Genomic DNA, 25,112 nt, shown 5'->3' on the forward strand with positions numbered 1-25,112 from the left:
AAAAAATCAGAGCCTGTAGCCTGCTGCAAATATTGTTTGCATAGATGAACTTCTGTGACTGGGTTTATGGCAAGTTGAACAAGGTTGGCGCTAAAACAGAGCCCTGGGGTAATGCATTCATCTGTTTTTTCCAAGCACTTGGTGGCAATGGATCAGCATTCTGGTTGCACCATGTGTCAGTATCTGGCACAGTCCAGGGAAGCTAATGATCCTCCTAGTAAACCGAATTCCACTGGTTCATACTTGAAGCATCTTGGTATAGCTGCTTCTGGTAAACCTAAGAATGTGCAGTCTCACAGCTTCCATACCATTGGGCCCGCACTCTAAGTCTTACAGCTCAACATTGAGGGTTGATCAACAGCCCAGCGACACTTAATCAGCACTTTTGCTAATCAACATGCTATCGATGTCATCTGCATACAAGAAAAAAGCTGGGAGGATTAGGACAGCTCAGTTTGGTTCTGAGCTCTCTGCAGCCCACAGGTGGACTAGCATGTGCTTCTTGCCTGTAGTCATCCTTCCCTTCAGGAGGGAGTGGGCAGAGGGAGTGGGATGGGCTGAGGGAGTGTTGCTGGCACTTGTGTTTAAGGAGCCCAATAGAGCACAGTTATCTCTTTATACTCTTCTAATTTACTGGGAACTCTTAGTCTGACCATGGCTTTCAAATCATTGTGAACCCTTTATTTGCACCCTCTATCTCTGGGAGACCTAGTCAACTAATCCTTTTAACTACTAAGATGGGTGAATATTAATGGGGACAAAGAGCCAAGTGGATACAGCCATGCCCTCCAAGCTCATGGTACACAGAGCATGCGACCAGGCTTTTAGAATGCACTGATGCAGCACGGTACTTGCAGCGCCACCCTTCTGTGAGGTAGATTACAACCTATGAGTGGCATCCTGCTGTGGGGTAGATGACAACCTGTTTAGCCTGACATGGACTTCCAAGGGGAATGGTGGCTTGGGATGTGTAAATTTTCACAGAACACTGAGAAATGTTCTGTAGACAATTCTCTTGCACTGGCAGACAGATGGTAAAATAGATCTGTAACTTTGATGGTTCTGCTATATTAAACTGCAGCTATACTTAGAGCAGTAGCCATAAAAAAGTCAAAATTTTCCAACAGTTACTGTACAGCTGTAAATTCCTATTCTAAATATAGGCGGGAGTGTGGTGGCTCCTTTAGCACTGTGTAACTCTTGGTGAATGTTGACTCCGAAAGACAGCCTCTGTACTGCTGATTATCCAGACAGTGCACAACAAAACTTGCTTCCTGTATGGCTTTTGCTTTCACTTAAGCTGTAAGAGTCTTTATTTCCAGCATCTTCTGGACCCATTTCCAGATGTTGCTAATGGATCCTCAGTAATTTCTGCTCCCAGCAGCTGTTTTCCTTCCTTTGAATACACTCTCTGTTATCCAGATGCTTTGCCGAACCTTCTAGCATGAAGGGTACTTAAATCTGGCTTTAGTCTATTGCCAATCATTTATATTGTAAAGTACAAGATGTGTGTTCAACCTCATTTTTCTCACTCTCTTCCTGTCACTTCCAGCCACTCATTAGGACTGCGAGGCAGGGAATCCCAGCCTGGGTGTCCCTGCAGCCCCCAGATGTTTTAAGCCACTAGAGCCTGGAATCCTGAGACCCAGCGCACAGGCCTTCTGTTGGGAGCCCTTTTCTGAGAGCTGGAGCCCACTGCCCAACTGCTTCTGGGACCCAGTGGAGGATGTCCATGCCCCTGAACTAGAGAACACCACCCACAAGGACCACCTCTGAAAACCCAGACCACTTTTGCCCTGGAGGTCCCTGGGGGGCAGGGGGGGGGGGTTGGTGTGAGGGATCACAGGTCTTGAACCCAGGGCGGTAGGTCCTAGGGTTACCAACCCTCCAGGATTGTCCTGTCCTGGAGCCTCCAGGAATCTTTAATTAAAAAATATGTCATGTGATGAAACCTCCAGGAATATGTCCAGTCAAAACTGGCAACCCTAGCATGTCCCCAGGCAGCAATCAGACCATGGCCACCACCTGGCCGCTCACCAGGACCAGTGGAGAAGTGGGCTAGCAGAGAAGCTCCTGACTGGGGGAGATGTCTGGCCCCACTGATTGGCTTGGATGCACTACTTAAGCGCAGAAGGAGGCCCAGAAAAAGAAGGAGGGACAGTTGTCCAAGTAACTAGGTGGGTTTCTGGCTGGCTGCTGTTTTGGACTCTGACTCCTGCACCCAGCCTGCTCCTGGTTCCTGCCCTCTTTATCCCAGATTCTTCCCTGCTCCCAGTTCCTGAGCCTTGGCTTGACTTCCGATTCAGTCTCTGATCTCTAGTTCCTGGTGCCTGACTCCAACCGTGTCCCAAGCCTTGCACTCTACCAGAGAGTAGTTTTGTGAAGACGATGAGAACTTCTAGGGAATGGACTGAGACCACCAACTCATGTCAAATAGGTCACCAAATAACCATCACTGTCAATATGGACCATGTACGCAGTGTAGTTGTAGCCATGTCAGTCCCAGGATATTAGAGAGACAAGCTCGAAAGCTTGTCTCTCTTACTAACAAAAGTTGGTCCAATAAAACATATTGCCTTGTCACTCTAATATGGACCATTGTATTTAAGCTATAAAAGTTGTCACCTTCTTAACTATGCACTCCTTCCCAGGAGGATCCAAGTTTTTCAGGCACTTAAGAAACATACGGTGAAGGAGTGGTAGGTGTTGCAGTGGGTCTGTAAATAAGCTTGTCAGGTATTGAGTAGAAGGTAGTTCAAAGCTAACTTAGATAACAAGGGAGATATTTTTTCAGTGTCCTAAAGCAGCAGCATACCCTTGTCTACAGGAAAAAACACACCAAACAAATATGACACAATATCTCATGAATGTCAGTCTCCGTTCCTTTATAGGCCCAGGGCTGGGGGTTGAAGGAGATCAGGAGAGTGCACCTCAGTATATCTTGCAGACCTTTTGCCCAACAGTGCTATCAATCAGTCTCTTTTATGAGTGCAAGAGCTCACCACATTATTTATTTCCCTTTGGCTGCTTTATAAGTTTCAAGCATCTCATATCCAATGATGAAGAAAAGCTGGGGCTGGCGGTTCAAAGAAATTCAGATGGCAGTAAAGAAAGTGTCATGGATAGGCAATTGTGGTGGGTGTAAAAAGCACTGAAAACCCAATTGTATGATTGATGGCACCCCCAAGCAAAAGCAGGGTATATGCTACTAGAGGGAATATCAGAATATAGACTGCCTTCTCCTACACCTCTGACATGAGTATGTCAAAGTTGGCACAGCCTGAGTAAAGTCTGCACAAAATTCCCTGCCACTCCAAAATGCTCTTCTTTTGATGTTGCTTTTGATTAAGGCTACCCTGCCCCAGAAGTTATACAAGCTGTTTCCAACTTGTCAGTTCACTGACAGATCTTCCTAGCCATTGCAATGTGGCATAGGATTCATTTTGCATGCCACAGCTATGCAGGCCTCTTCGTAATCAGAAGCTATTGTTTCCAGTGGAAAAACAAACATGGTAATGAGGGAACTCTGGAACAGCACACTGCAGAACAGTGGGTGATCTTTATACACCATATGTGTTGTAAAGCTCAGAGGCATAGCAGGAAGAATTGGGGGGTGGAGGGAGATAATCTCCAGTTTGGCTTTGTAGATTCAATTCGAAATCTTGATGTTAATGTCACATTTGTTTAGAGGCACTACTACAGTAGCAAAATGCTAAATACTATTCTCACACAAGTAGAGTACAACCAGCTCCATGAATGAAAACATAGCCAAATATCTCCCCCAGCTTAGTTCCCCAGTTTGAAAAGCTAAAAGGATTTTCTGTCATAAGATCTATTAGAACTGTCAGAGCTTAGCTACTGCTATAATTCCAGGAGAAATAAAAGGGGCATATTGTGAGGATAAAAGGCAATAAAAATTACCAACGAATATTTATATTTCCCCAGCATGGTCATGAAATTCAGACTGTCAGAATGATTTAATTGCATTTAGTTTCTGTATTACTGCACTGACCTGTAATGACAGCCTGCTTTCTGAATCTTGGACTTTCAGACATATAATGTGTATATCTTTTAGGCTCCTCAATCTTTTATAGAAATTCTGTTTACACTAGGCTTGAAAGGTTTGAGTGCTTTCTGGATGAATGACTCCAGCCAGCACTTCCTTTGTGTAGCTTCAGAAACAGGCTGGTGGGGCTGAATGGAGAAGGCATGCAGCAGTCCACATGCATTTGAGAGAGCTGAGGTGAATAAGGGAGCAATTGTCATGGAGGGAATGCCAACATTGCCCAGCATTTGTTGTTTGATGAGAGAAAACCTCACCCCAATTTTGTGTAGATGGCTAAATGGCCTAATTGCATCTAAATTGAGTGTTTAGCAATAATGATGGCTGACATTTTCAAGTCAGAGTGCCTCAATTTAGAGAGACAAGGTGGGCAAGGTAATATCTTTTATTGATCAAATTTCTGTTGAGGAGAGAGACAAGCTTTTGCGCTACACAGAGCTCTTCTTCAGGTCTGGGAAAGGTACTAAGAGTGTCACAGCTAAACACAAGACTGAACAGATAGTGTAGCATAAGTAGCTAGCACATATTCCAACAGCCATTCAAGGTGAAGTGGAATCTATAGTTCCTGGCCTGCTTCTGTGTTTATAAAGTCATCTGCTGTGCCCTAGTCAATGAAGGCCCACTGGGGAATGCCTTGAGATTTGTAACTCAACTGGCACTCACAGGTGCAGTGCCGGTCAATGGGAAGCAGCACACATTCCAGTCAGGACCTCAGTTTGGGGTTCAGAGAGACACTGTCAGGATGCCCAGTCTAACCCCCTTCACCAAGCCTGGCATAGATCGTATCCCAGATTCCTTTGGGCTGGGTTCCTTGTGGGACAACTGGAGATAGCATGGGTCACCTTACCACAGCAGGAACACAGGTTAAGGTGTCACCGGCACTCTCTCTTCAAGGGCAAGTTGCTGGCAGGCTTGGTCTGTCTGTATCAGTTCAACTGGTGGAGAAGAATCCAATAGTGGGGAATCATAGTTGTGATGCCTTTCTTCTTTCTTCCCATCACTCATGTAGATGATTGTCAGTCTACATAACAAGATCTGCAAAGGTGTCCAGATGCACTGGGGACACAACTTGGGTCAGTTCATCCTTGACTTCATCCCGCAAGCCCCACCAAAACTGACAACTGGGCTGCCTCATTCCATTCTGTGTCTGATATGAAATGGCAGAAGTGAGCTGAATAGGAAGTGGAGGTGCCCGGCCCCTGCTGGAGTTTCTGAGGAGCAGCCTCAGCAGAGCAGGCATGGGTGGAGTCATCAAAAATGGTTGATATCGCCCACTGGAAGGCATCCCAGTTGGACAGCACTGGACTGCTGGCTTCCAACTGGACTGCTGGCTTCCAGCTGGGCGGGTTACCCTGTCTAATGACTCCTCCGTCAGTAGGCTGACTACCAGGCCTACCTTGGCCTGGAAGTGAAGAGTAAATCTGCAGTCAACAGAATTTCAAGAGGAGGTACTGATTCATGAAGCTTCAGAATTTGGAGCAGCTTCCATCAAAGCACCCGGGCGGAGGCATAGCAGGTCCAGGCTTGGGTGACAATGTGGCTGAATGGACCTGGAGCACTGCGTTGTCTGCATGGACTTGCTTCTACAATGCCTGATTCTTGGCAACCAGCTGCACGTTCTGTGCCTACCATGCTTCAGTGTCTGCCTTGGAGTTAGATCACCTGCTCATGCAGCGCCAATGTCCCTTGAGGTACGGGGACTTCACTGGGTGCATCTTCAGCTGAGTCCTCCCATAAGAGTTGGAGCAAACTGTAAGGACCAGAACATAGGCAGTCAGGCCTAGTCGTCAGGAGCCAGGAACCCATGCCAGGTGTGAGAGCTGGAGACAGAGTCGGTAGTCAAGCCAAGGGTCAAAGCCAGAGTTTGAGTCAGGGAATGAGCCGGGGTCAAGAGCCAGGTGGAGAAGCAGGGGCCGGGAGCAAGGCAAGAAAGCAGGAACCAGGAGCAGAGCTGGATCTGAGATAAGGAAAGCAGGAACAGGCTGGGAGGCCGAGCTCAGGAGTCAGGATCCGAAGTGGTAGCCAGCAGGGATCCACTTCGTTGCTTGGACAACTTGCTGTGCTTACTTTTGGCTTATGTAGTGGGTTCCAACCAACCATGGGGCCGAACACCTCCCCCAGTCAGGAGTTTTATGGGTGGAGCCCTTGGCAAGCTAGAGCACTGCTAGCCCCCTTCTTCACTGGTTCCAGTGAACTGCCAGTTGCAGCCATGGTATGGGCACTGCTTGGGGACCTGCAATCCCTCACATCGACATCATTGGAAACCCTATTGATTGCTTTCATTAGGGTTAGTGACTTGCAGTGAATAGTCCCATCTACTTCCAATATTTATCTTTTTTTTTATCAATTTGTCCATGACAGTGAATATTATTAGTTTGGTTGTAATTGTTTCAATGAATAGTTTTCATGAATGTATCTGTAGTCAGGATGCTTCGTGTGGTGAGGGTTCCTCTTCTTCTAGAGTGCTCACATGAGGCAGTTCCAAAGGCTTAACAAGTGCCCCATCATTGAAAAAGAGTTGAAGTCAAGAACAAGGAAAGGGAGACAGAAGATAAGAGAGACAGAGGAGAAGAAAATATATGCCTGATTATATCCTGAAAGTAAGGAGGAAAATTAGACCACCGCTCTATTGTGATTTTGATTGTTGCCTCTTAAGAGGTGCTCCCATACTATTGGGATGGGTGCTATTATAAGAAATTAGGTAGATTCCTGAACCTCTTGTAGCATTTACTCCTTTAAGAATTTGATATTTGGAATTCCTTTTGTGATTGGTCACCCAAGTCATTCTCAATTCGTTGATTGGATGACCTAACCTTTATAAATGGTAGTAGTGCATGAAGAAATCTCTAGAGTGCTGAGTTTCTCAGAGGATGGAAGGAAGCAGTTTAGGGTATAAATCAGATACTTGAGGATTCTTATGTGTTCTGTAATTGAACAGATTAGGGTCATAGCTTGTTCAGATAATCACTTTCCCTCCAGTATCATCTCTTACTCAATATTTAATAAATACATGCAAAATGATGAGTGTTCTTTCCTCCCGGGATATATAGTAAAGGGTGATTATTAAGCCATCTGGAGAGAAGGTATAGTACTCACTCACAGAGTTTATCAAGCAAAATGAGGCCTCAGAAAGAAATCTCATCTAAAGGAAAATAAACAGCCTGGAGTTGGGAAAAAATTGCCTCATTCTTTTTCTGGAATGCTCGATAGGGATACCAGATGCACAAACATATAGGATCACAAAGTGAAGAGACTTGCATATCTGACCATCTAGCAGCATCTGCTTGAAACTGCGGTTCTGGTCCAAAAGATGTCTGACCCGCTGTCCTCCAACAGACAAATTAGGGCAAACTATGACTAAAATGTATCTGCTCAAATGTCCTGAAAAAAGGGATTCTGATATGACTAAAGGTGGGAGGTATTAGCCTTACTCACTAGTTCTTTGCATTCCTTGTCTAAATCAGGCATTTTGAGGTAAATTTTCACAAGGGAGGCTCCTTTTTAGCAACACTATGTTGAACCTATACCATAATGGTTATTATCTGTCTGCGAGATTCATATTTGCAGCTCTGAAGATGTACCCTTCATGAGCGCACTATGCTCTTTGTCCCATACTTGCTAGAATAAATGTTGCTTGTTAATTGTCTCATGTAATTTTTATAAGGTGCATTGCACCTGCATTGTAAAGATGCATGTAAGATGGAGGGAGGTTTACACTTACCTTGTGACCTTATAATTATTTTAGCTATTTTAGTTCAAAGGATCAAATGTAAAATCCAGCACTCAAAGAGTTGGGGCCAATATATCAATGGTGTAAACTGGTGCAATTCCATTTATTCCATGGAATCATTACACCATTTACATCAGCTACTGCTGGGGGAATTCTGCACCACTGCACAGAATTCATTGTCCCCCACAGAATTTTTTCCCCTGCAAAAAATACATTCTGCTGGAGAGGCAATTACATTTCTCCTACCAGGGTCTACTGTGGCACCAAAACAAAGGGCATCCAGCTCATGGGCTGGGCTGCCAGCCATTGAGGGGGAGGAAGAAAGACGGCTTTCCTCACAGTGCCCTGCCTGCGGGGCCAGGTGAGGAAGCATGGGAGGAGGGGGAACAGGGCCATATGGGGATGATGCGAGGGGAGTGGCTAAGTGGGGTGCATGGACATGTGGGAATGGGGCAGAGGGTGCAGAGACACCTGGAGACAGAGGCAGATGTGCCTGACTGATTAGGAGAGGCTAGGGGTCAGCCAGGGTCTGCATAGGGGAGACTCCCCAACTCTGTAACAATCCCTCATCTCCCCAAAAAACCTGTTCCATGATTCTCCCACCCACACCCAACAACCCTCCAAGTTCACTGCCAGGATCCTTCCCTCTCCCTCAGGTCCTCCATTACCCTGACTCTCCCAAGCTTTTGCACTGCTTCTGAGGGATGCAGGAAATAAGTTTCTGTATTGTCATTTAAACAAATTATTACTCAAAGTCCTGTATTAATATGACTAACAAGGAATACATTTATCAAAAAAAAAAATTCCTGAATCGTTTTTGTTGTTTTTTTGTTACAGACATACTTGCTCTCAGGTATTTTGAAATAAATTACCAAAATAATTGAAATTGGTGTGATTATATTGTGTTAGTTTGACAAATAAAATATGTGGAATTTTGCAGAATTTTTAATTTTTTGGTGCAGAATTTTAATTTTTTCACGCAGAATTCCCCCAGGAGTAATTACAAAACAAAGTGGCTCAAAATGCAGATTTGTAATGCTCTATATGCCAATAAATGATCTATTTAGCATCACATTGAGCTTTTACCATCTTGTGTCCTGTGTGTGTTTTGTCTATGCCTTGTGGGGCTATAAGTATCTGGAGACAGACTGTGCCTTATAGATTTCTACAGCATCTAACCCCCAAGGAGCTTACCTTGGTTCCTGGGCCGCTGTGCACTAGTACCTCAGAGAGGAAGGGGGAGGGGGAGACAAGGGCAGACTCGGGGCTTGTCTACATTGTGAAGCTGTCGACAAAACTTTTGTCTTTCCTGGGTACTAAAAAAGCCCCCCCACAAAAGACAAAAGTTTTGCTGACGCTCTCCTGCCAACAAAGCTAACGCCGCTCGCGGGGCTGGAAGTGTTTTGTTGGCAAAAGTGCCAACAAAGTACCGAAAAAGAGCGTTTACACAGGCTTTGTGTTGTAGACAAGCCCTTAGAGCCTGCTAGATAGGAGAGAAGAGAGACACTGTTTCAAGCAATAGAGGCCCCTGCTGGCTCAAGGAGGATAGCAAATGTGCATGGATGGCCACCTATGTGCCTGCTCAGAGAAGGAGCAGTGTCTCAGAAAAAGGAAGGGGTAGAGTCAAATGATCATCAACTAAAAGCCTGGGAAGAAGATCTAGCCTGACCAAAAGGACATGAGATGCGCACCACCTGGGAACACTGTGAGGAGAGAGAAGCCATTTTGGGGTAGTCTAGAGCCAGCCAGTGAAAGGGAAGGACTTGCTGTGGGTGAGCTTGTGAGTCCCAGTTCTGAAGGCAGGAAACCCCCTGAGAACTGGCCTCTGGGTACCTGAAAGCAATGGCCCTCACCTTGGTTCTTTCCATAGGCACCAACTTCCTCTGTTCCCAAGGGGGTGCTCAACCCCCGGGCCATCCCAGGCCCCATCCCCATTCCACCTCTTCCCCAAGCCCCCATCCTGCCCCGCCTCTTCCCACCCCCACTCTGCCCTGGCCTGCCCTCATTCCCCCCCTTCCCCCAAGCCCCCATCTGTGCCCTACCTCTTCCCACCCCATTCCTCCCCCTCCCCACAGCTCCTCCTGCATGCCGCCAAACAGCTGATCGCGACAGGTGGAAGGTGCTGGGAGGGAGAGGGAAGGGCTGATTGGCAGGGCCACTGTTGGGAGGGAGGCACTGGGGGGAGTTGCTGATACACGAGGCTGCCTGTGGATGCTGGGCACCCACTATTTTTTGCCCATGGCTGCTCCAGTCCCAGAGCACCCACGGCGTCGGCACCAATGGTCCTTTCCCTTTCCAAGGTGACTCCCAGTTTGTAGAGTTTTGCAGGGAAAACTCCCCACCCAGCCAGGCTGAGTTAGTGTGTCAGCTCCCTAGATACATCAGTTACTAAAGGGCAAGTTCTGCTCTTGTTGCTAGTTCAGGGATACTGCCTGCTGTGAGTGTATCTGAGCACTAGGTGAGGAGATTGGGAGTTAGGATTTCAGTAGAGTTATTGTATCTGCACCTGTTCCCTGCATCCCTTTATAGTGAGGGGAAATTTTGGAACCAGAAGCAGCCTCACTCCTGCATGGAGAGGATCTTTGCCAGCTGCGATCATCAGCCCCTCAGCTAAGGAGTCCAGATCCATCTCTGAACCTGTGGATCATCGGTGGAGTTGTGTATGCACCACCTTTTAGTGAGATAATCAGGGAAATTGTTTGGGAGACCCCCTATTCCCTGAACTTGTGTTCTCAAGCAAGGGGTTGAGGGTTTGGTGATTTTATTGCCTGCTGTCTGGTAAACCCCTGGAGGGACTTACCATCTTATCCCACTGTCAAAGTCAGATTCAGGACTCACATAATTTGTCAGACCACTCTGTTTATTAGCAAAGCGCTTTGCTAATGCACCCAGATGTGAGCCCCTCTCTGAGGTTAAAGATAACTTATTTATACAGCTAAGCCAAAGCCAATTTAACATAAGAGACAAAAGGAAACAGAAACTGACAAATAAACATACATATCTTATTTGCATACTAACGTTTACCAATCTCCTAGCTCAGTAGGAGCTTTAAGTTAATTAGTTTGAGGACCCGTTGTCTCACACTCCTTAATGTTTCTCTTCCTGACAACTATATTTCAACAAACCCTTCAAGTAGCATTTCTTTAATGAATTATAATTTCAATATAATTCATTCTACTTTCACACCACATATGAGTCTTTTGCACTGTACTAAACCCAGTCAGCCAAGCTGGTTTGTTGCTACTGAAGATATTATTGTCACAGGTTGCTAAGGGCCTCTACAGAGTACACATACCAATGGGACACTAAATTTTACTCTTGCTCTATCAGGTCATTTGACTGGGGGAATTCATGGGTATTATCAGTGTGGGCCCCAGTGACCGTGAGAGTAATGTTCTACCCTGTTAGAGAAAGAGGAATGGAGGCACTGCCAAATGCATTCATATGGGAAGAAAATAAAGAAGTTACACCCCCCTGAGCTGGACGCAAGATCCAGAAGAACTCAGGTCTGTCCATCAAAACCCGTAAGGAGATTGGTGATAAAGGAGCTAACCAGGATAGGGGGATTACAGCACATTATCAATGCAGAATAAATAGTATATAAGAGTAATATTGAATCTCAGTATATTATACATTAGAAATGTTCTTCATTTGATTTCATGACTTCAGAACTTTGTGCCATATATCAATATATCTCACTGACTTGAAGTAACTTATCTTGCATATAGTGCAAGTAGGACCCAGCATACTATGGCATGTGTGAAGACTCTCAAGCCAGACCCACCACTCTAACTACCCTTCTTTGCCTTGGGAGCCAATAACAGATTCTTCACAGCTGTGTGAGGGAGATCTGTGGGTTTGGAATCTGATGAGTGTACATGTTAACAATTTGTCTTGTTATGTCTGAAATTTCTTTTTTACCTTGGTTTTAGTCTGTTAAATTTGGATGGAAGAAGAAACTGTGTCAATTTCTTTGGCAGCTATTGGCTTAATGAGGTGAATGGAGCGCTTGTAAATGGTGCTTGGATGTACTTGTGCCAGCACAGACTCCAGACTTGCCTTGCTTCTGGTTTTTATTATTATTACAAAGACAGAGAGCTCCACTGTATGATTCAAGAGATCAGAATCCGTCAGTAACTTACTGTAAGAACTGTGCCAATGTTCAGAAATCAACCATGGATTTTGATTGCATAAGACCTTAAGAGTCACCACATTTTGATGCAAGATTTATTTTCCTAGCTCTGTGGGTATATGAAAAATATGCCCTCTCCCACCCTTCCTCCATGTCCTCTTTTAATTAAATTACTAGCTGAGAACTGGGCAGTAGGTCCTCAGCCCTGGAGCCAGCAGAGAAGGAGCTAGATGGATAGTCAGACAGATGCAGAGGGAGCTGATGGACACACAGCTGTGGGCTGTGGCGGCTTTATTGTTCTGGCTGTCAAACTAAAGCTAACATGAAAGTGAGGCTTTGCACAGAGCCCCGCTGAACATTTGAAGGGACAGGACATCACATTCCTACACCCTACTTTATAAAAAACATCCAAACATATCTGTTATCATTTACATGGCTAACATGAAACACTAATATAAAACATAGCCTAGCTAAAAGTTGCTGGTAGACTGCCACAGACTCTTAACTAGAAAAGGATTATTTTGCCCTGGAATAGCAGCTCACTAACTAAGCTATTTATAAATTCAGGTGCACAACTGTTTTTTGCACTTTGGGGATAACTTGGTGATGGTGGTGCAGCAGTATCCTGAATAAGAGGAACAATCACTGGTAAGGAATTAACTGGATCAGGTACCAAAGATTCTTCCACCAGGTTAGACCAGAGGAACAGAAAGTCCTCCTGTAACATCCCTGGATTCAGTACTTGTTGAGACTACAACTGGTCCACATATGTTTTCCATAAAATACCACAAGACAGTTTTACCATGAATGAAATAGGTCCTGTGCATTTTACAAGTTCTCCAGGTTCCTATTCCACTCCACAACTGTAGTTGCAAGTCCACACTATGTCTCCAACTCGAAAAGAATGATGATGAGTCTCACGTCATTGATCAGTTTGCATAGCTTGGGATTTGACTACATGTGAGGCAATATCAGGATGTAGCAGGTCCAACAGGCATGCGAAAGATTGCTTCAAGAAAAGAGTTATATGTGACTTTTGAATAGTAGCATGTGGTATGTTTCTGTAGACAAGCAAGAAATTGTCCAGTTTCTGCTGATGACTCAAAACAGAGTTGTTGGTTTTTAAGGCATGTTTAAGCATTTGTACAAAGCATTCTGCTTGTCCATTTGTAGCAGGATGATAAGGAGCTGAGCCTATGTGCTTCTATTTGAAGCTAGGAACTTCTGACATTCTTCAGAACAGAATTGAGGTCTTTTGTCACTCACCAACTGTAACGGTAAACCAGATTGGCTAAACAAGGTACAAAGATATCCAATGGTCTTAGTAGCTGTAATAGAAGTCATTCTGAAAACTTCTGGCCGTTCTGAATGGGCGTTGACTACAACCAAAAACATATAACCTTCTATAACCTTCTAAAAGTCCAGCAAAATCCACAAATCCAAGGAGTCTGAGGCCACGATCCAGGGTGTCGGTGAGCTGGGCCAGGATCATGCTCAATTTGCTGACACATAGTACAGCACTTTGCCTTCGTCTCAATGTCTTTGTGGATCCCTGGCCACCAGATGTGACTCTGGGCTATGGCTTTCATTCATACAATGCCAAAATGACCTTCACGAAGAGCTTCCAAAACCTGAGATTGAAATGATTTCAGAATGATCACTCACATTCCCCATAAGATGCAACTATGATTCACAGATTATTCACATTGATGTGACACAATTGATGTAAACTGGGGATTATTTTGATCAACACTCTACCTTGTAGTACCATCCCCTTCACAAGAGAAAGTACTTCATCCTTAGCAGTTTCTCTGCTGATGTCTGTGGTAGTGATGGGTAATCCGTTCATCCAATTGAGATAGAACACTTCATCTGAAGTTTATTTGGGTCAATGAGAACTTGGGCATTGCAGGCACAACAGCCCATCAGCACTGGTGTGCTGAGTCCCTTTAGGGAATTAAATAGTACAGGAATGAGCTGGATGTAGCAATGCCCATCTTTGTATACAAGCAGCAGCTAATGACAAAATTCCATGTTTCAGTCCAAAAATTGAAAGTAATGAGTGATGATCTGTTAGCAATGTAAAATATCTACCATATAGATAGGTATGGGACTTTTGAATTCTGAAGAAAATGCTAAAAGCTTCTCACTCTATCTGCACATAGTTCTTCTCAGGAGTAGTGAGTGTTAGTGGTGCAAAGGTAGTTGGTTTCTCCATGCCATTAGGAAAAATGTGGGAAATATCTCCACCCACTCCATGTGGTGAAGCATCATAAGTCAATTGAAATGGTAGTGAAGCTTCAAAATGCATAAGAACTTCGGCTGATTTCAACTGTTTCTTTGCTTCCTTAAATGCACGCTCACATTCTTCAGTCCAGTTCCATCTTTTATTTGCTTGTAATAGTTCATGTAGAGCTACCTATACTGTTGTCAGATTAGGCAGAAATTTACCGTAGCAGTTAAGCAGTCGTAAGAATGAGCATAATTGTGACACCTTCTCTGGTGGTGTAGACACTCTGGCTGCAGCCCAAGCTCTGGGACCCTGTGAGATCTCCAGCCCGAGCCGAATGTCTACACCATAATTTTACCATTCTGTGAGCCCGAGTCAGTTGACACAGGCCAACAGCAGGTGTTTAATTGCTCTGTGGACATACGGTTAGGCACAATTCCCTCCCTGTGTTTATGTGCAGTAGGGTGCTTCTTCTGATTTTCAGAGAAGTAGGGAATTCATTCTACAGTGGATTTATATCAGGAGTGGCTATGGGTTCATATGCTAAGAGGCTCATGTTTATGTTTGGAAATTTGGGATCCCGCATCAGAATAATCCATCTTGTGTCTTTAGTGTTGACCAGGAGCATCATCTGAAATGATTTAATTGTCACCAAAGCTATTGCATCATTCTCAAGATTATGGAAAACAGTGAGGCTTCATATTTTATTAACTTAAAAACTAATCAATCCAACTGGAAGTCTAATCTATTTTCATTTGTTCTCACAAGCTATATATTGGGTTCCTTTAATTTCCGATATATTCACTCAGGCTCCAGGTAAAATACTAGCTGAGTTGCATGTGAGAGGAGTGTCCTCTGAGGGGTTAATCGCTCAATATTGATATAGAGCAGCTCCATGGCACAAGTTGCTGTTTTTCTTCTGTTGGGAAGGGAAGGCTGGGGTTGCACTCCCTGCCAAAAAATGCATGGACTTCAGCCTCCAGACCATGTGGATGTTACAGGATTGGCAGAAGACATGGAGCCATCTATGCAGAATTCAGCTGCTCCAGAAACCTCCCCTCTTCCTTATGGCCCCAGTTCAGGTGCTTACATTATGTGCTTCAGTCCTAATGACTAAAATGGAATCTAAGCACAGGATGAAAATTAAGCAGGTGCCTGAGTGCTTTGATGAACCAGGTCCTGAAAGATGGGAGCCAGGAATGAGACGCTGATTAGGAAGGTCACAGCCTCAGGCTGTAATGACTTTGCTGTTATACATGGGAGGATGGGCTGACATTTTTCTGCCTTTCTCCCCATTTATATCTCTTAATTTTTCTCATAACTATTTGGTTTAATCTTCTGGTCATATTTATAGACACCATTTGGCCCACCCTTGCTCATACAGTATTGTCTTACCTTGTGGGTCATTCCATTGGGTTCAGTGGCACTATATGGGGAGGAAGGTGTTATTCAAAATAAGTATAGGTGTGTGAAGGGCCATATCCTCACTCTGGTGGTGAGGAGACTAACGAGTTCCTCTGGATCTGTCCAGCACTAACAAGGGGCACCTGTGAGGCTTGGTCTGCCTGGAGCGGGGAGCTTAAAAAAGGGAAAACCTGCCACAGGAAGGGATGGTGAACAGGAAGAGGACTGACACACCTCCACCTCAGAGACTGCTGACCCTAGAGATAGATCAGCCAAGAGGGAGACGGTCACAGGCTGCACCACTCCAAAAGTGCATGGAACAGCTGTAAAGCAGATGCCCCAAGAGGAGGGGCTGGAGATAGACCCTAATTAAAAACTATAGACTTACTGATAAGCTAAGCTCAAAGGGCTGGCTCCAGAAGGACTGTCTAAGAGACAGGCCACCTTTGCCTTTCTTTTCTTTCTCTTGGGTTCCCCTCTCTCATAGGGGAAAGAGAGAGGAAAGGACTTTTCTTTTGTTTGTTTCTCTTAGAGAACCCCTCATATGATACAAACTTGGGGGAGGATATTTATAAACAACATGAAGTAGGGTCTGGTGGGGATGCGGGGGAGCCCCATACCCTACAAGGTAGCAGAATAAGGCCCTGTGAGGGGAACAGTAAAACCCCTGATTTTTAATCCCTTTAGAAAAGGTTTAGAGCATACTGAGCCAGATTTGCCTCTTTCATGCATCAAATGGAGTTATTGACCCCAGTGTGGAGAGGCTGTAAAACACCCCCAAATTGGACTGGAAGAGTCTCACCCTCATTTTGTACAGATATCAATGACCACCCAAGGTACCAGGCAGTGGAGATTCAAGTCCACTCTCTAAAAGTCATCTATCATGAGCTAGAATTTTTTAATTAGTCTATTTAAAAAAATATTTCCCTTGATTCTTTGTGGAATGCCATGAAGATGATAAGTAATATACCGATACTGGCTGTTACATTTATGTTCCCACTCCTTGTAAATTAGGATGAACAGGGCTTGATACATCTGACTGATATTTTTACCTCCCTGTGCAATGTTCTTTCCCCTGTCAGCAGCAAACCACAGGCTTACTGATAACATTGAAGAGGAGTTGCCTTGGATTTATCTTCTTAGAAAAAATCAGAGGGATTGAACATATATGTATCACAAGAATGTCCAGAGTTGTTACAACTAGTGCTAAGAGAGTATTGGAAGGGATATAAAACCTCCATGCTTCAGGGTTTAAAATCCGTTTCTTAACTTTTAGAGATTAGGGGGAGACATTCATGGGAGGCAAATTATTCCACATCTACCTATAGTGGGGTTTCTTGTACTTTCCTCTGAAACAACTGGTACTGGCTAATCTTAGTGACAGGATACTGAACTAGAGCATGGGTCTGATCCAGTGCCTAAGTTGGGGTACTTTGCATTTGTCCTTATTGAATTTCATCCTATTTACTTCAGGTCATTTCTCCAGTTTGTCCAGATCATTTTGAATTTTAATCCTATTCTCCAGAGCACTTGCAACCCCTCCCAGGGTGGTATCACCCACAATCTTTGTATGTGTACTCTCTATGCTTCATAAGTAAACTCATCTTCAGTGTTCTTCTGTCTACTTTAGTTCTTTGAATTCACCCAGCTGTTTTCTATCTGAAATAGATTCACTGTCCAAGGTACAAAGTATTTGTACTTTTATTATAGTTTGGGGAGGGTTCTCAGTTACGATAATCCTTCTTTCCACTTAATTTGCTGCAAGCCTGTACAGCATAATCTTCCATTTTGTCCAGGCTTAGTTTTTCTTCTCGTTAACTGTCACATTACTTAATTGAATCTTATAGTTCATAACAAATTGCGTTTTGAGCAGTATGATATTTTCTGCAACTCTGAACTAATCCAGATGTGTGTTTGTTATTCTGGTGCACAGAGAGTTTCCAAATAGATATTGAAGGGGAATATCCCAAATGTGCACTTCTTTCTGTGAGCATGTGTAGCAGTTGTAAGTACGGTACACACTGTATGTGATACACACATGCACATCAAGGCTAAGGCCACACCATATGTAACACATATGCGCACATCAATGCTAAGTCCATGTGCCTACAGTTCTATGCATGTATCAGCCTGTTCTGAGGTATTGTCTTTTCCAAAAGGTGCATTATTTCAGTAGAATCTGGAGCCCATAACTCATAATGACACACCATTGTGTTAGGCATCAGACAAACACTGGTTCAAGCCCCCAAGAGCTTAGTCTAAATATATAAGACAGAGGAGGGCTGTGAGAGGAAACAGAATCATGGAGAGGTGAAGTGACTAGACCCAGGTCACACAGTAGGTCTGTGGCAGAGTCAGGAATTGAAATAGGCCTCCTGACTCCCATTCTAGTGCCTTCATTATACCATACTGCCTCCAATTTTAGGGATTAGAGATTTACCTAGTGGCATTATAGGTAACATGCATGTAATGAAGTCTGCTGTAAGGCTATGCTTACCTGCATCTTACATGGTAGTTCAGTAATAATTGCTCAGTTTTAATGTCTTCAGGCACTTCCGTCATTGTCCAGTACTAGTTTACAGCAAGTTTAATCATTCGAATGGTAGTATCACAACTCCAACAAGCTGCAGAACCGAAATGTTAAAACAAAAGGAGCCCCACAAGCAAGGAGTGGACAAGAACCTCAACTTCATTAGCAAGTAGAAAACAAAATAAAGAAATTACATGCAAATATTTTGAAACTACAACAAAAATCTTGCTAAGTAGGGGGTAATTTGAACAACCTATAGGAACGAACAATGAATATTACTGCAGGTTTTTAATGAATTTGTCTCCAGTCTGCCCCGGAATTTTTCCATGCTGTTTCTCTCGCCTATTAAAATAGAAATAGTAACAATAACATTAAATGGGTTTGTTCTGGTGAGAATCTGGCTTATTAGGCTAGTGTACTGCTGTGTGAACAAACAGTAGATTTTCTATCTTTAGTCACATGCAACAAAGTAGCCAGAATTCTCTCCAGGGTAAACCAGCACTTGCCTTCAATGGGCCACTGCTTTATGTTTGCCTTTAGTTTGAATTTTCTTGTGGGGTTGGGATCTGGGAGGCTACCAGCAGGCTTTAATTATGGCTTGTATATATTTCCCCAGGTAACCCTGGATTAATGAGACCAAATACCAAATTAGAGAAGAGTTTATTTACATAAAAAGAGGTTTCTCCATATTCATGCTTGGATCTCAAACATCCAGCAGCTCCTCTATACCCTAAAAAGCATGTGACACGAAGGAGGCAAGACTAGATGATCACAGCAGTGTTTTTTGCCCTTAAATTCTATAATAAATAATTAAGTTTTACATTGTCATTATTCATATTCATTATTCAGAGACTCAAGTGCAATATAAAGAAAATGATAAGTGTTCTTGAACAGGCAAAGTAAATGCTAGAGCCATTCTAAACAGAGTTGACGACATAAAACAAAGTTGTGAAGGTAAGAGATATCGTGATCCCTTCACCTGCCAGTGAAACGCAGACACAGCTGATGTGTAGAACAGCAATTATTTATCAGTGCACAGCAAAATTACAAGTGAGAGTAGATACATCGAGGAGAAATAAGTAGGCAGAAAGTAATCACCAAGTTAGATATCAGTTAGGACATCATGGGTAACACTAGTCATATGAAAAGTGCCAGGAGATGTTTAGTGACCAGATGTGTTCAGGACTTTGACTCTAAGTGCCATCTGCATGAAACAAAGTTTGTTTGGTTAAACTTTCCTGGTTAGGAAGGGAAGTGAAAGCAATATTACATACTCAGGCTAGCAGCCTGAGTACAGACTGAGGGAGTTCAGGCAGATTTGCACTCATGCAGCTGGCCCCACAACTACACTGCTATTTTTAGCATGCTAGCTCAAGCAGAGCCAGTGTACATCCGTGTACCTGAGCTGGGGACATACCCTATGTGATGTAATGGTTGAGACCAAATGCAATTGCTGGAGGCATAAAGTAAGGAAATAGGAAATAGAAGCAGGCAGATGTCACCACCACAGTATATGGCATTAGTGAGACCATTACTGGACTACCATGTACAATTCTGCTATCAACACTTTAAAAAGGACAAATTGAAATTTGTTCAGCAAAGACCTACAAGAAAGATTCACTATAAGGCAGGTTTTCCAGACACTGAGGCTAAAAATCTATTTAGTTTATACAAGAGAAAATTAAGAATAAAGCTGGGTGAAATTTTGTGGCTGAAATTTTTCTATGAAATAATGCAGATTTGGGTCAAATTCAGCAAAAAAAAATTCCCTCTTCTGAGTTTTTTTTATTCAAAATTACATTTTATTAGGATTTTTTTTAAGTTTTCAATTTGCCAAAAACAATTGAAAATGTTTCATTTTTGGAACAGCCAGAGAAATGAAAAATCTATTATTCATACATCTCTTCTTAAGAGTGACTTGAGCACAATCTGTAAGTAACCATATGGGTAAATGGGGAGAAGAGGGTTCTCTAATCTAGCAGACATAGGTGTAACCATGGCTGGAAGCTAAAGATAGACAAATTCAGATTGGAAAGTGAAGCAATTAGTTATTGGAACAACTTTCCTAAGGATGTCGTGTATTCTCCATCATTTGAAGTCTTTTAATCAAGATTGAATCTCTCTCTAAAATGTTTTCTAGCTCAGCCACAAGATATGACCTTAACACAGGAATACCTTGGTGAAATTCTAATGCATGTTTCAGAGTAACAGCCGTGTTAGTCTGTATTCGCAAAAAGAAAAGGATGCATCCGATGAAGTGAGCTGTAGCTCACGAAAGCTTATGCTCAAATAAATTGGTTAGTCTCTAAGGTGCCACAAGTACTCCTTTTCTAATGCATGTGTTATGCAGGAGCTCAGATGAACTGATTGTAGTAACCCCTATTATGGCTTTATAATCCATGAATCTTAGTCACAGTTAAGATCATTTAAATCCAGTCTGACTCCATTGAGTCACTCTGAATTTAAATCATTAAACTCAGAATTTGGCAGGTCCATACTGTTGAACTTTCTGCAGTTCTTAAGAAAGGCACTAGACAATATTCATAAGTATGACTTCAGTGGCACACACATCTTCTCTTGTGCTGCCTTCTACACCTTTGGAAGACAAGTACTAAAGTGTGTGTGTCTTAAAACACAGTGGCTCCCTGATTTTGACATTGCATAGTACATTGTATATGGTAATATGCATGGCAAGAAATCAAAGCACAGAGGGCAAGTGGTTTCCTGTTACTCTGAGCAGTCTGTTATGCCTGCTCATCTGAACCCAGAGTTATTTTTAAAATGACCATAAAGCCAGAACCACTCCTAGAGACTTTTTCTAAATTTCCATAATACACAGGATATCTCTTGGTTTTTTAATTGCTTTTTTGGCTGCTTTCACTTTTATTGCGGGTAGTATCTTATGTTGCCTTTTGGCTTATTTATCTTCTAGCACGCTTTATGTTGGACCATTACTGAGTGATTGGGAGGGATGTGTTCCAGTAAGGCAAACATTTTAAGGGGCCAATGACTCTGTTACAATGTAATTGTTAAACTGGAGACTCATGACATTCTAGGTTTGTGGGCAGTTATGCAGAGAAATCTTCCAGGTGGGCTTTGAACTATGAAGATGGATTTGCCTTGTGCTCTGGATTCCTTTGTTTGTTTTTCTTTTCTACATGTCTGCATAAGTGGAATAGTTTTTCATTCTTTCAACTGTTGTTTTACAGGGGCACATATTTCACCTTGTAATTATATTTGTCCAGGGCCTGGAGGAAGGGGAGACCAAAGTTTCCACAGGCTTCCTGAAGAATTTCCATGCAGCTCAGACACCGTGGTATTTTATTCCCCACACATATATTTGGTTAATAATGATATGAAGGAAGTAAAACCTTCATTGTTATGTTGGTCCCTTTCTACCGAAAAGTTTGAGCAATTCTTTCAGAAGTCATTGTTAACTGAAATGCTAGAAGCTATGGACCAAAACTTTCAAGAAAGGCCACTGATTTTGGATGCTCACTGGAGATACCTGTAGGCCTGTCTTTCCCATTTCCCAGCTCCCATTGACTTTAATTGGCATTGTGTGTCTTCAGGACTTCTGAAAAAATAGGCTAAGTCTTAAAACTAAGATTTCCAAAATCAGTGGCCACTCTTGAAAATCTTAGCATTTGCACATGTAAGAGCTGCCCTTTCTCAGGTCAGTAGTGCAGTTATTTCTTCGCTAATCTGATTTTGCCAGCCTTACATTCAATAGCTCCTTATCTGTGAGTTGCTGCATTACCCGCAAGTCATGCCATTCATTGTAAAGTACTACTGAGTATAAGGGTGATAAAGTCAGCGCCCTACTAAATTAACTTTACTGGTTACTTTTTGGCAACTTTTCATATATTTAATATAATTATGCTCATGATAAATCATGATTGGATCACATTCTGCAGTCCGTACTCATTATTTATTCAGCCAAACCACATTTTGAAATCAGTGTTTGACTTCAGTGCAGTCTCACCTGAATGAAAAGTAACAGCCTTGCCATTTGGCTAGTTGTTGATAATGATTACTGTGAGTGAGACTGTGACTTGGACTATATGGGCACACATGGGCCAAAGGAAGAGTAATACCCCTTTGCTCTCCTGCATGACCTACCTGCACTTTGGACCAGGTGTGCAGGAATAACTGTGAGGAGCAGGTACAGGAGAACTATCATGGTCATGGCAGTTATCTGCCATCTGTTGGCCCAACCCATCTAAATGATTTTGATCCATTTGCCACACCATTTTGCACAAGGCTAAACGAAACTGTGTTCCTTTCTCCTGCACTAATGCTGACTATTTAGAGATGTTTCAAAATAACTTTCTAAAAGAAAACCATGGGAGCTTCAAGAAACTGGTGTTTTCTATTGCTGGAAAGCTAAAACATTGTACTTACAGACTGGAGTAACAATCTCATTAGAACTCAAATAAACATAGAGTGATAAGGTCCAATAGCTGCAGATTCCTGGTTTGAGATCTTCTGAAATGTCAAGGAGCTCAGACTCTTCAAGCACGCACCATAGATTCAACCTGGCTGACACAGGAAAGCAAGAACTGCGCCTCCCTGAACCAGCTGGTGCTTCTAAACTCCTGCAGGGAATCATCCCCAGAGAGGGTAGTCAGTGTTTGTATTGCCAGCCTCCCTCAGGGTTTCCAAGAGTAGCTCTCGGTTGTGGCTGGGACTCCACAGAACACTAGATACTATCATCATAGGTGCTGGAACTAGGGGTGCTGGGGGTGCAGCAGAATCCCCAGGCTTGAAGTGGTTGCCATCATACTCAGGGTTTATAGTTTGGTTCAATGGGTCTCAGCACCCCCACCATACAAATTGTTCCAGCACTCCTGACTATCATGCTGAGGAGTGCTAATGGCTTGTCGTCAGGGAAAGAATCATTGATATATAAGTAGAACTCTATCAAATCCATGATCCATTTCATGGGCAGAGGGTTTTTAAATTGATCAGTTTCACATTTATAGATGGTTACATCTGAAATTTCACACTGGTATAACTCTGGGGGTCCTGAGTTGGGTGACCAGATGTCCTGTTTTTAAAGGGACAGTCCTGTATTTAAGACCTCCTGCAGGTATCCCAACTTTTTCTTAAAAATGGGCAAATTGTCCCATATTTTCTGTCTCCCCCCATCAGTACTGGCAGATCCTGCTCTGGTTGGATCCTTGCTCGGCAGCTGCCCTCCCACGAGCAGTGAGTGGGGGGGTCCAGTGGCTGACGATGAGGGTGGGTGTGCAAAGCTGGTGGTGGGACCAGCTGCTCCCCCTGCTGGTCCATCAGTGCAGCCCCTGTGGCGTGGCGGTTCTCATCTAGCATGGCCTTGCCCCCCCGTCCCATTTCCCACTGGAATTGGCTGTGTGCTGTGGTGGCTGGTGAGTGCAGGCAAGTGCCAGGCAGTGGTCGGTTAAGTGTCGCCTCTCCTACCCACCCATAAGCCCGTTACATGCTCCCCCTGTCACTGTCTTCTCCCTGCTTTTGCCCTTTTGCCCTCCCCATCCCCGCTGCTCTTCCATTTCCTCCGCGGCGGGCACGTCCCGCTCCCGGCGCGGCGCAGAGAACCAGCCCCGGGTCGGAGTGCTCAGCTGACTGACAGCCTGGCCAGCAGGCTCCTTCCTTGCCCCACTGCCTCTGGCTGGGCTGGCACCCCTGGAAAGCCCAAGATCCTCCAGCCTGGGGCACTTTCCAGGAGGAGCTGAGTCCTGCATGTGCCAAGGCCCCGCACAGCACTGGCGTGGGGAAGCCTCTCCACCCCTTCGCTAAGCTCTGGAGTGGTGCACGGGGTGGAGGGGAGGGAAGCGATTTCCAGACTTCATACCCCAAATCTGCAGGCTCCACAGCAGCCCCTAGGGCAGGGGCTTAACACCCTCTTCACCCCGCAACCTGCCAATCTGGGTACTGCCCCAAGAGAGCCTGGGTCTGCTCTGTCCCCTAGGCACCCTCCCCTGCTGAGCCACCTCTCTGGCCCGGTTCACTGAAGCCCCTGCTGTCAGGTTCCCTGGGCCCTGGTGCACAGTGCATCCCTAGGGCTTAACCCCTTCCCGCCCACGCTGTAGCCAGGGAGACAGGGGACAGCTGGGTTATGCCTTTTGACACTGTGGGCAGGAAGGGACAAGCTGCTTCCAGCCACGGAGGAGTGGGTGGGGGAGATAAGCTCTGCAAAGACATGGGCCAGGTCATCCCTTCCCCGCACATCCTCCTCCCCTGCAGCTGGAAGCAGCTCCCATCCCTTTCCTCCCACACAGCGCCAAAAGGCCACTGCTGGCCATGTTCTGGTGTGAACCCTGGCAGAAATCTGGGGGTTGGGGGTGGATGGCATGAGACCCTACATGCCTTCCCCCCCACACACACACACACATGTGTTGCCTTGGGAAGATGCGGTGCCAGGTACCAGGAGAGGCAGGTGCATCCTAGGGGCCCAGCCAGGCATGGAGGGCAGAGAGCACCAGGGAGGGAGGGTCGGGTCAATCAGTCACCCCCCGTGTGAGATCAGTGTACAGGAGTGTGTGTGTCACCCCCCTCCCTGTGTGAACCCTAAAGCCTTAAAGATAAGAACGTAAATAAAAAGAATCCAACTACAGAGTATTTCTTTTTAACGGGGGCTCAGCCATCTTGATGTTAATTTGAATGTTTGTACTGCACAGTTCTGATGGATTGCCGTTGAACTCACTTGAATACAAGTAATTTTACCAGGTGTCCCATATTCAGCATAGGGAAATATTGTCACCCTAGTCCCGACCCATAAGAGAGTTGTGGGTGGTCTAAAAGCTGTTGTAGGGAGATCACAGAATTGTCACCCTCACTTCTGCACTGCCTTCAGAACTCGGCTCTGAAGGCAGCAGCCACAGAGTTTCCGGCAGCTGGAAGATATAACCAGAGATGAGTCCGATCTCCCCCGCACCCGACCTGCCCTGCCCCTCCCCGAGAGCAGCTGGGCATAAGAACATAAGAACGGCCATACTGGGTCAGAACAAAAGTCCATCTAGCCCAGTATCCTGTCTTCCAACA

This window comes from Natator depressus, chromosome 1 (assembly GCF_965152275.1).
Source record: "Natator depressus isolate rNatDep1 chromosome 1, rNatDep2.hap1, whole genome shotgun sequence".
In the NCBI taxonomy this organism is placed as follows: domain Eukaryota; kingdom Metazoa; phylum Chordata; order Testudines; family Cheloniidae; genus Natator; species Natator depressus.